Source organism: Pleurodeles waltl, chromosome 2_1 (genome assembly GCF_031143425.1).
Source record: "Pleurodeles waltl isolate 20211129_DDA chromosome 2_1, aPleWal1.hap1.20221129, whole genome shotgun sequence".
NCBI classification, from domain to species: domain Eukaryota; kingdom Metazoa; phylum Chordata; class Amphibia; order Caudata; family Salamandridae; genus Pleurodeles; species Pleurodeles waltl.
Genome location: NC_090438.1, coordinates 875,644,690 through 875,655,895, shown reverse-complemented (window position 1 = coordinate 875,655,895; position 11,206 = coordinate 875,644,690).

Genomic DNA, 11,206 nt, shown 5'->3' with positions numbered 1-11,206 from the left:
CCATGTAGGCTATACAATCAGTAAGCAATCAGGCCAATTACTTGCTTGCAGCCCCAATTCCACTGAGGTTGTTGTTTGGCCTTTGCAGCCCTTATTTGGCAAATTAGGTAGTTGCAATCCTGACTTATATGATGTCATCCTTCAGCAATTGCATCCCCAGTCAGGACGAATAGGTGGCTATGCAGAATAGTGCCCACCAGGAACTAGGTATGAGTGACCAGTGTAAGTATCCAAATCATATGTTCAACCTAGGCCATTCACAGGAGTTTCTTTCCTTTAGATTTCTCACAGCCCCAGACCTTCTGCACCTGGATAGTGTCTCCCCCTACAGGGCCAGCAAGACTCTCTCCCTCTCAGTAGGCAGGCCTCTAGGTACTCAGGTGACCCTCAGCTTCGTCAGTAAAAAGCACACACTTCACATAATATTCTCTCACGTGTGACACTGATTGCCAAACAGACACCTGCCCTGGTCATACAGCAGTCCTTCAAGGACTCTGTAGAGCACTCCCTTACTTTGTCTTGAAGGGCATTGGAACTGGAAGCATGCCGGATGTTTGTGCTCTCACTTTTGTAAACATTTGCTACACAAAGGATGTGGAACGATCACCTCAAACTTCAAAACCGCGGTGGTGCTCCTTTCCACTGTTTTTCTCAGGCTGTTCTCCAGACACAGATTTTATGTGATGTCTTTCACAGCAGGCAGAGCAGGATCTGTCTCCAAACTAGAACACCCATAATACAGGCATGAGGAAGTGTGAGTTTACTGCACATGGCTGTCATGAGCCCAACTAAAGTGGTAATTAGTGATAAACTAAAAGTAGGTCTGACCTAGAGACTTCATCACATTACACAACAGAAGCTCGAGTCCAACCCCTCACATATTCAGGGAACCTGACCTTCATGTTACACAAAGCATTCTGTAGATGATGTTAAATTCCCCAAGATATCACATTTGGGTTTAGTCTGTAACTTGTATGTGTCACAGTTCTTTCAAATTAATTTTAGCTTGCAAAGAAATTACCTTCTTATTTTATTCTGTGAGTATTGGGATATCAGTATATGGCACAGAGCAGTAGAGTGAGTGCCCTATAAGAGTGTTAAACCACAAAACAACAAAACTATGAGAGTTTTATTCCTGTTTCACTTCTGTTATGCCAGTTGTTCATAAGCAAAGGATCTCAAATGAGAAATGTTTATGGGTCTGAGTGACACACAATAACCTGCTAACCATGTACGTGTGCCTCTCAGTGATGTGGATGTAGTATTCTCATATATGATTGCCAGTGTGAAGTGGTTAATTCCTAGCAAGGATCAGCACCCCTTTTACACTAAAATGATATTACTTTCAGCAATGCAACTATTTGTGGTCAAGTCATGTGAGACACCTTCAACTGATCACTACTATCTAGCAAAAAGCTGTTTTACATTCTATAGTTTATAGAATTGTCATTCCCATGATAGGTGTTGGCTTAGTAGACCAAGTATGCAAAGTACTTCTGGAAAAGATCATACAGGCATTGGGGACATACAAATATGGCAGCCCAGAATGGAACAGATTCCATATCGGACTTAGGCCATGCTACATTTGCCTTAACGGAAAGTAGCTAAACAGCAGCTTTTAGTAACATTTGTATGTCACCCGTTCTGAAGCACCAGATTTCTCTCTGTGGGTTCTTCTAGTGTTTTGATGAAAAACACTCTGGTGACTCCTTTAAGGGGAGTACAATTTCTTCAGTCAGCTCTTAAACGGCAGTATTATTAAACAGACCTTCATTGAGGTTAATAATACAGTCAAAAAGTGCCTTTATGTGGAGAAGATGCGCACAGCTTGAGAGGCACTTGACATATGTCAGAATGATGTCATTTATTCTGTTCTCTTGAATTATTGCACCATTATCAGATCAAGTGGTACAATGGATGAGCACTCTGTCAGACATTTCAGTAAAGCTGCTTCGCTAAGTGATAAAATATATAACTGTGAAATCGCCAATCTGAACGACACTGAACCCAATATCTGAATGCACTCTGTTCACTTATGTTGTGATAAACCGAGGAGATTTTGTGTCAGACAATGGAAGCAGAAGTACCTTATATGTGCAGTTTAGGTGAACTCGATATCCAGAATGTTCAGCATTTATTAAAATATGATTTACAAGTAAAACTGAAATCATTCGATTTTTTATAATATAAAACTGGGGGGCGTATTTATAGGACCCTAGCGTCAGAGGAGCGTCACTTTGGCACGTTTTGAATGATATTCTATTTCAGATTTTCGACAACTTTCTTCATTGATGCTAATTTCCACAGAAGTTCTTCAGGCTAAAAAGCCAAGTGAAATTTAATTCAACGTCTAAAGCTGCATGCATCACTAAACTACAATGTCGAGTTTATTTCACCAGCTCATGCATAGCAGCACAGTTATCTAGACCTATCTGTTTTTTTCTTTGCTCTATGGGGTAGACATTGATCTTCATCGAGCGTCCTTGCAGTTATTCAAGATAATGTCTAGCAGTGTCATTGCCACATTGCCATACATTATATACAATCATAGCTGGTACTAGTGTATCATAACGTATTCTAATACACGTTAACTATAACCCCACCTTTCCAGGACACTGGTATATCACAATCTTTAATGGATGTGCAACCCGAACATTGACACCAGAATATCAATGAGACACACTATCGAGGAAAAATATTGAAAATACATTATTGATAGATAAGTTTATCTAGATTTCTTATACCTAACTCCTTATATATACCATGGAGATATACATATATGTTCTTGGTACATAGACATCGAGTTAGGAATAAATTAAACTCCCCTATATCCTCTCATCTTTCACCATTTTGTCTCTTCATATTCTATCCTTGATATTCTTGTACCACGATATTTGGAAGGTCGGTATTTAGCTGTACAATCCTCTAAATGCATATTGAAAACGTTGGACTTGTCACCGTCTTCTCACAGACTTTTGCATTACTCCTGTAGCATAAACTCAACCCAAACCTGGTGACTACAATTCCTTTAGAGTTGCAATGCAATGTATTACTCGTTGATCCAAAGTAGCCTCATGAATCAATTAACGCTCTCTATTTGGACGCAACATAACCCCAGGTGTAAATTTATTTTGAAAGTACCCTCTAACACAGGTAGCACAATGCCATTGTCTTAGTGTAGATTGTTCATTATGTAGCATTTTTGTGTGAGAAAATGTTGACAAAAATAGTTCAAAATCAATTCATATGCTATCACAACACAAGGCTTAAATCCAGTCAGTTTTGTTTGTCTTGCTCCATTCAGTTTTAACTAACAGCTGGCATTGTTGCCAGTGATTTTGACACATTATCTCCGGTCCTTCTAGTTCTCATTCCTTTCATTACTAATGGAGATAATTACCTTCACGACAAATAAAGAACACATGGAATGCTGGAAACCCCTGCCTTACCCTCTCAGAATGCAGCACACATAGAAAGAGCAAAAATCGAGTAGAAATAAAGGTATTTTCCCTTGTTGTGCCATGCTAACGACACCCCTGGGGTGGCGTTAGATTTTCACACTGCCTCAGGTTTACAAAAACTCATAAAACTGGGGCAGCATCAAAATGCAATGGTTGTTGCTGTAGCACGTCCAGAGCAACACCCATTGCGCGCCCCTTTCACGCAAAGTGCTTTGTGCGAAGGGGCTGTATTTACAAGGTAGTGTTAAGCCACAAAAAGTGGATTAACACCACCTTGTAAATATGGTGCAGGGCATAGCGGCATCGGAGCATCAAGAAAAGTGACACTTTGGTGGCACTAGGAGCTTTTAAATATGCTCATAAATTTGACATGTTCAAGGTAGTTTTCTTGGTGGCTATTGTGTTGGTTTCTAAGTCTGGGGAGAGTATAACTTGGCTTGGGAGTTGTTGGACATGAAGAGAGTTTTGCAAATGTATTTGGATTGGATCAGGTCTTTACAGGCGACCAGCTCCTTGTTTGTGTCTTTTGGGTCTCCTCCGGGGGGGATAAGGCTTCATCATTGTCCATTAGCAGATCTATCAAGCAATTGATTTATTAGGCTTAGACTTTGACCAGGGCTAATCCTCCTGCAGGGAAGAAATGACAGGATGCATGGGGGTTGGCAGCTTCCTAGACTGAGTTGAAGGGGGGTGTCCACTTCTGAGGTTTGCCAGGTGGTTACCTGGACAGCTTCCAATACTTTTGTCAATCATTATTGTCCCCAGTATGCGTTGGAGTGTGAGAATTTAGGTTGTTAGTTGATGGGGTGTAAGCCCTGGTCAGGCAACACCCACAGTCCTGAAACATTAAAAGTCATTCATTTAACCTGTGCTTACCCCTCGGTAGATTGGCACAAAAATCAGTCCGTTTAAACTTGGAGGTAATGTGTTAAGTATTTATGCAGGACACAGACAGCAACACAGTGAACACATAACACGATAAAATCCCCAACTAATTTTGGGGTGCAGGTGAAAATGGAGGGCTCCACAGCAGGGCTGGCCGCTGAAGATTCAAGGTAGGTTCCAGGCAACAAAGCAGCCTTTCCTGGTTCATCAGCAATCTGGTAGAATGTATTGCATGTCAACACAGCAGGCAGTCTTCAGAGAGTCCTTCTACAGGTCCAGTACTGAACTGAGGAGCAGGTCCGAGATCCCTATTGTTGTACCCTGGTGCCCTGCTCCTAGAACCTGAGTGAAGTTTGCAGAAGGGTTCTCTAAATGTCCAAGAATGTCCTGCCTCCCCTGCCCTGGTTCCTAGCTTGCTGCACTGACAATACAGGTTCATTAAACCTATTTTGTGGTGGAAAGAGCCCAGCCTATTTAGCTGCAACTATTGTGTGACTGTGTGGAAAAAATTCACAAAGTTTCAACTGTTAGTTACACCCAGTCATGTGACCAAAGGCAGACTGCAGGCTTGGAGGGCTAAGGGCAGAAAAAGGCCAACTTTCTAAATCAGATTTTACTATTGAAGAGGGTTTACCATTACAAGTTCATAGAAACCAAACACAGCATATCTACCACCTCTAGTTTAGGAAATGCAGCTTATTAAATGTAATAAGGAATCCCCAATGTTATCCTATCGGAGGGGTAGGCCTCTAAGTAGTGAGAAAACAAATTTATGAGTTTGCTACTACTAGGATTGTAAACCTAAAAGTTACTTGTACTACCTTTTAATTACACAGCACTGTGCCCTATGGGCTACCTAAGACCTACCTTAGGGGTGACTTACATGTAAAAGAAGGGTAGTTTAAGTCTTGGCAAGGGTCTTTAAATGCCAAGTTCACATGGCAGTGGGACACTGCCTTTATGCTGCTATGGTAGGACTGGGACACGTTTTAAGGTACATTAGTGGGTGGCACGATAAGTGCTGTAGGCCTAGTAGTAGCATTTAATTAACAGGCCCTGGGTATATAGTATGCCATTCTACAAGGAGCATGCATGTAAACTAAATATGCTAATCAAGTGTATGCCAATGACTCCATGTTTAGGGGAGTGAACACATGCACTTTTGCACTGGTTAGCAGTGGTAAAATGCGCAGAGTCCTAACGCCAACAGAACAAAACTCCACAAAAGGTAGAGGCAAGCAGGAAAACATTTTGGGGGAAGACCGCTCTAAGGCTGACAGGTGTAACATGGGGAATAAGACACATTTTGGGTTGGGAGTGTTGCAGGCCATGAGCTCCTGATTGGTTCTGTTAAGTCTTGGTTTGTGTGAATAAATCAATTTTTGGTGTTTCTGTACAGTGTTGTATCTTTTTGTAATGTCTTCTTCTCTTGTCTACGAAGGTCGGGTTTTCTGGCTTTCATATTCTCCAGTAGTAATGGATGGGACGAGGACTTGGAAGACCTGGGGGTAATGTGCCATTACTTATCCATAATCTTCATTACTCCTGGTCCTGTAGTCCTCGTTCCATTAATTACTCCCCGCTATCCCTACCGAACTGCTGGCCTTCATTTCTGGTGATTGGTAGCTCAGAACGAATGCTGGGTAAACACTTATTAAGTACACCTAATGGGAGGGGGTGGGGCAGGTTTTCATTTTTCTGTCATGGAGATAGTAATTATCTCCATTAATAATGAATGGCACAAGGACTACAGGACCAGGATTTATTAGGATTACTGGTAAGTAATAGGACATTCTCTTTACAATTTCAATACAGAGAATGTAGCCAAATTTTTTTAAAAAATCTGAAATTACTGCATGTAAACTAACCTTGTGGCAGTGGTGAGTCATGTAAAATTACAATCAAAGGAAACTGAGTAGCTGAGATTTGAGAACTGGGTGGCCAGAGTGGCATGCTATCTGTAATTCTTCAATTCTGACTATATCTCCATACAACAGTGGCACAAGATGTATGCATGACTAAAGCAGGAGAACAAGGTTAGAAAATCCAACAACTTAATTGGTCTAAAACTGTATACCATGAAATGGACCAAATAGGATTAACGTAAGGTAGTGTGGACAATATTTTTAGAAACATAGGGGCATATTTATGAAAAGTGGCGCTGAACACAGAACAGCTCACTTTGCTTGCACCCTTTAGTGCCCCCACTACCACCACCATGTGTGAGCTGTATTTAAAATATGGTGCACCATGACGCAGGGTAAGGGCAAATGTTTTTACGCTATTGATGTACTCTGCAGGAGTAGCACCCACAAGTTGCCACTACTGCTGCAGAGTACATAGGGGCCTATTATGAATAATGGAGCCCCCTTTTAATACCTTCTCTGAGCAGGCATTTAAAGTGCCGAAAGAAATGGCTCATGGAAATTTCTTAGTTTTCCTTGCACCATTTTTTCTGCCCCCCTAATGGGGGAACGCCCCCTTTCATACATTATGTCTGGCGCAATGATTACAAAGTGGAGCAATGCATGCATTGCGCCACTTTGTAAATATGGCACGTGTGAAAAGCAACTTTAGCACCACCTTATCGTAAAAAGAAAAATTATGCTATGGAGGTGCTCAGCTGGAACTAGGGGCTCTTACAATCTGCCACACAGGCTATGGAATAAAGGATATGATAGAATATAGTAGACCAGCCTGAAGAGGAAAATATAGAAAAGAAGAGCTATAGTGAGGAACCATTCTAAATGTATAGTAAAATGAAGACCCTCAGAAAAAATTATGACTGTGACTGGTGCAGTGCAGGCTATGACATATGTGTAACTGTAGGTCTAGGGAACACAATTGGTTAAATTTCCTTACACAGAACTAAGAGGATTGCCAAATAAATAAAACATGTTGAATGTATATATGACCTTTCAATAGACGGATATCAGAACCTTTAAAATGTGAAATTTTAGACAACATAGATGCTATATATCTTACTGAACAAACTTAATAAAACTGACATGCCCTATATGTACTTGCAATATAGACAATGTGATGGAATACACTGTTTCAGTCTAAAAAAATGTCCTTATTCTTAAAGTGCTACTCGAAATTCTGACTGTTCATAGAGAATTAGCTTATCATCTTTGCATTTGATCTGAAGACAGTGGACGGAGAAATTTTAACACATGCTCAAGGCAAAGAGCGCTAGTAAAAGATGACTCTCACTACAAAAATACATGAAGGTGTCCAAAAGTCTGAAACGCCCAATATAAAGATCTTATTTGACAGCCACACCAAAAACCATGATTTTAATTTGAAACTCCATTATTAGGCCAAACAAAGAGGAGAACTCCCTCTACATGGGAGAATACATATCAACAGCTGGCACACTTGCGCCTTGTGTAGAAGAACATCATACAAGAACAAATAATACCAGCTTGCACCGTTCCAGGATGCCAGCCGGGCACCAAATTTATTGAATGGTGCAATCCGGTGCAAAGGGTGGGCTAGCATAAAAAATAAAAAAAATTACGTTAGCCAGGTGGGGGTGGCGGTATGGGAGAAGGGGGTTTTGCACCAAAAAATGAAGTTAGGCTAGTTAGATGCAAAGAAAGAGCCTCTAACCAGCCTTCCATCATTTTCTGATGCAAAACCATCCATACCACATGACTCCGGTCTTAGAACAGACAGGAATCATGCCCACCACCCCAATGGCCAGTACAGGGGACAAGGGTCCCCTGAGCATGGACATTGCACCCTGTGCCATTCAGGGGGCCCCACATCTGGCCCCCGATGGCATATTAATTAAAAAAAAAAAAATACTTACCTATACTTACGCTACTGTGTCCCTCTGTTGTGGGTGGGGGTGTTTCTGGGGCTTGAGGAGGGCACCTGTGAACCTATTCCATGGTGTTTAACCATGAAAAAGGGTCCACGGGTCCCCTAATGCCTGGTCTGACCCAAGTGTTCAATAATGGTTCAAAGCAAGCTTTGCACAATTATTTAGCCCCTCTTCCCACCTGTGCGTCATTTTATTACAGGAGGATAAATATGGAGCTATGGGGTTAGCACCATTTTTTAGATGGGAACGCTTATTTTGCATCTCATTGACACAACGTAGGTTCACACATCTAAAAAATGGTTCAAACTCCAATATTTTGACGTTAAATGTGTCTACCATCAAAATATAAATATGGAGTTAGTTTTGCGCCAAATTTGCATACAAATGATGCAAATTCAGTGCAAACTGAGTATAAATATGGGCCCTAATTCTCAGAACAGATTCACAACCCCAGAGAAATTGAACAGGCTGCACAACTCCTGGCAACTGTCGCTACCAAAGAATTCCAGAACATACCATCAAACTCAAATGATGCAGTAATACATCATAGCACTAACGGAGTACTTAGGCCCATATTTATACTTTTTGACGCTAAACTGCGCTAACGCAGTTTAGCGTCAAAAAGTTTTGCGCCGGCTAACGCCATTCTGCAGCGCCATGCGGGCGCCGAATTTATTGAATGGCGTTAGCCGGCGCAAGCAGACCGGCGCTGCCTGGTGTGCGCGAGAAAAACCACGTACACCAGGCAGCGCCGGCGTAGGGGGAAAATGGCGCATGGGCGTCTTAAAATGGGGCAAGTCAGGTTACGTCGAAAAAATCGTCGTAACCCGACTTGCGCCATTTATTTTCGACGCCCATCCCCCATCAACATGACTCCTATCATTGTAAAGATAGGAGTCATGCCCCCTTGCCCAATGGCCATGCCCAGGGGACTTCTGTCCCCTGGGCATGGTCATTGGGCATAGTGGCATGTAGGGGGGCACAAATCAGGCCCCCCTATGCCACCAAAAATTATTTAAAAAAAATAAAAAAAATACTCACCTGAATGTCCCTGGGGTGGGTCCGTCCAGCCTTGGGTGTCCTCCTGGGGTGGGCAAGGGTGGCAGGGGGGGTCCCTGGGGGCAGGGGAGGGCACTCTGGGCTCATTTTGAGCCCACTTGTCCCTTAACGCCATGCCTGACCCAGGCGTTAAAAAGCGGCGCAAATGCGCCGTTTTTAGCAACGCCCACTCCCGGGCGTCTCTTTTGCCCGGGAGTATAAATACCACGTAAAGGGCTGGGAGTCATTTTTTAGACGGGAACGCCTCCCTTGCATATCATTAACGCAAGGAAGGGGTTCACGCTAAAAAATGACGCACATTCCGGGAACTTTGGCGCTATTCGCCTCTAACGCCATAGTATAAATATGGCGTTAGTTGGCGTTAGTTTAGCGTCGAATTTGCGTCGAAAAAAACGACGCAAATTCGGCGCAACCAGAGTATAAATACGGCCCTTAATACATTTTACATCATAGTACAAGTAAAGATTAACTCCAAGATAATACCATAACATAATGAAGAAAGGTGAACAAGGGACACTAACCATCTATCCGCAAACTGGCTACTCAGAAAACTTGTGGTGTTTGAATATGAAGGACACTGGAGGGGGAAAAATGGAAGGGAAAGTGCAAGCATATTGCTATAACCAACTGAACACACTTACACACTAGGTGGACAAACAGCATGTGAGGGACATAGTTATATGGATCTATGATGATTCCAGCACTCATTGACTGTGGTAGTATGCTGTCTTACTGATGGATGTCTCGATTAAACACATCTAAAGAGTGTGAGCATGATAGCCACTTCTATTGAATGTTAAGGAGGAAAGAATTCTTTAAGTCTCAGAGCCTAAGCGTTATGTGCAGAAATTCCTATTTATACATATATATCACCTATTGGCGGTTGCCAGTAGGTAGTTGTAATTAGGACCTGGTGCCAGATGTATTATCTAACCCTTTTCCTATTCGGTAACAGCAATTTTTAAGAAATCGTTATTTCCGAGTCGCAAAATGGCATATATCATATTTGCGAATCGGTAATAGCGATTTCTTAAAAATCGAAAATGCTATTACCGAAACGCAAAATGCGATACAGACCCCATTCGCACCTATGGGCCTGAAGGCCCATATTTGCTAATTTTTTGCATTTCCCAAAATGCGAATTCCTAACTGGAATTCGCAATTTGGGAGATGCAAACCCCCGGGTGCTGGGGGCCTAAGGCCCCCTCTGCTGCACCCCAATTTTTTTTTAAAGACATGTAAGGCACACACATGCCAAACGGGCATGTGTGCCTTACATGTCAATTTTAAAAATGCATAGTCAATGCAAATTTAAAATTTGCACATGATTACCACCAAATTATATTTGCACTCACACTGTTTGCGAATGCAAAAAGGCTTGAGATATCTGGGGCCATATTTATACTTTTTGACGCAAAACTGCCCTAATGCAGTTTTGCGCCAAAAAAATTAGCGGCGTCTAACGCCATTCTGAAGCGCCATGAGGGCGCCGTATTTATTGAATGGCGTTAGCCGGCGTTAGCCGACCGGCGCTGCCAGGTGTGCGTGAAAAAAAACGACATACACCAGGCAGCGCCGGCGTAGGGAAAAATGGCGTTTGGGTGTCCCAAAATGGGGCAAGTCAGGCTGAGGCAAAAAAATCGTCTTAACCCGATTTGCGCCATTTTTTTGGGCGCCCAGACGCCATTAACATGACTCCTGTCTTAGCAAAGACAGGAGTCATGCCCCCTTGCCCAATGGCCATGCCCAGGTGACTTATGTCCCCTGGGCATGGTCATTGGGCATAGTGGCATGTAGGGGGGCACAAATCAGGCCCCCCTATGCCACAAAAAAAAATTACAAAAATACTTACCACAACTTACCTTTTCTTCCCTGGGATAGGTCCCTCCATCCTTGGGTGTCCTCCTGGGGTGGGCAAGGGTGGCAGGGGGTGTCCCTGGGGGCAGGGGAGGGCACCTCTGGGCTCATT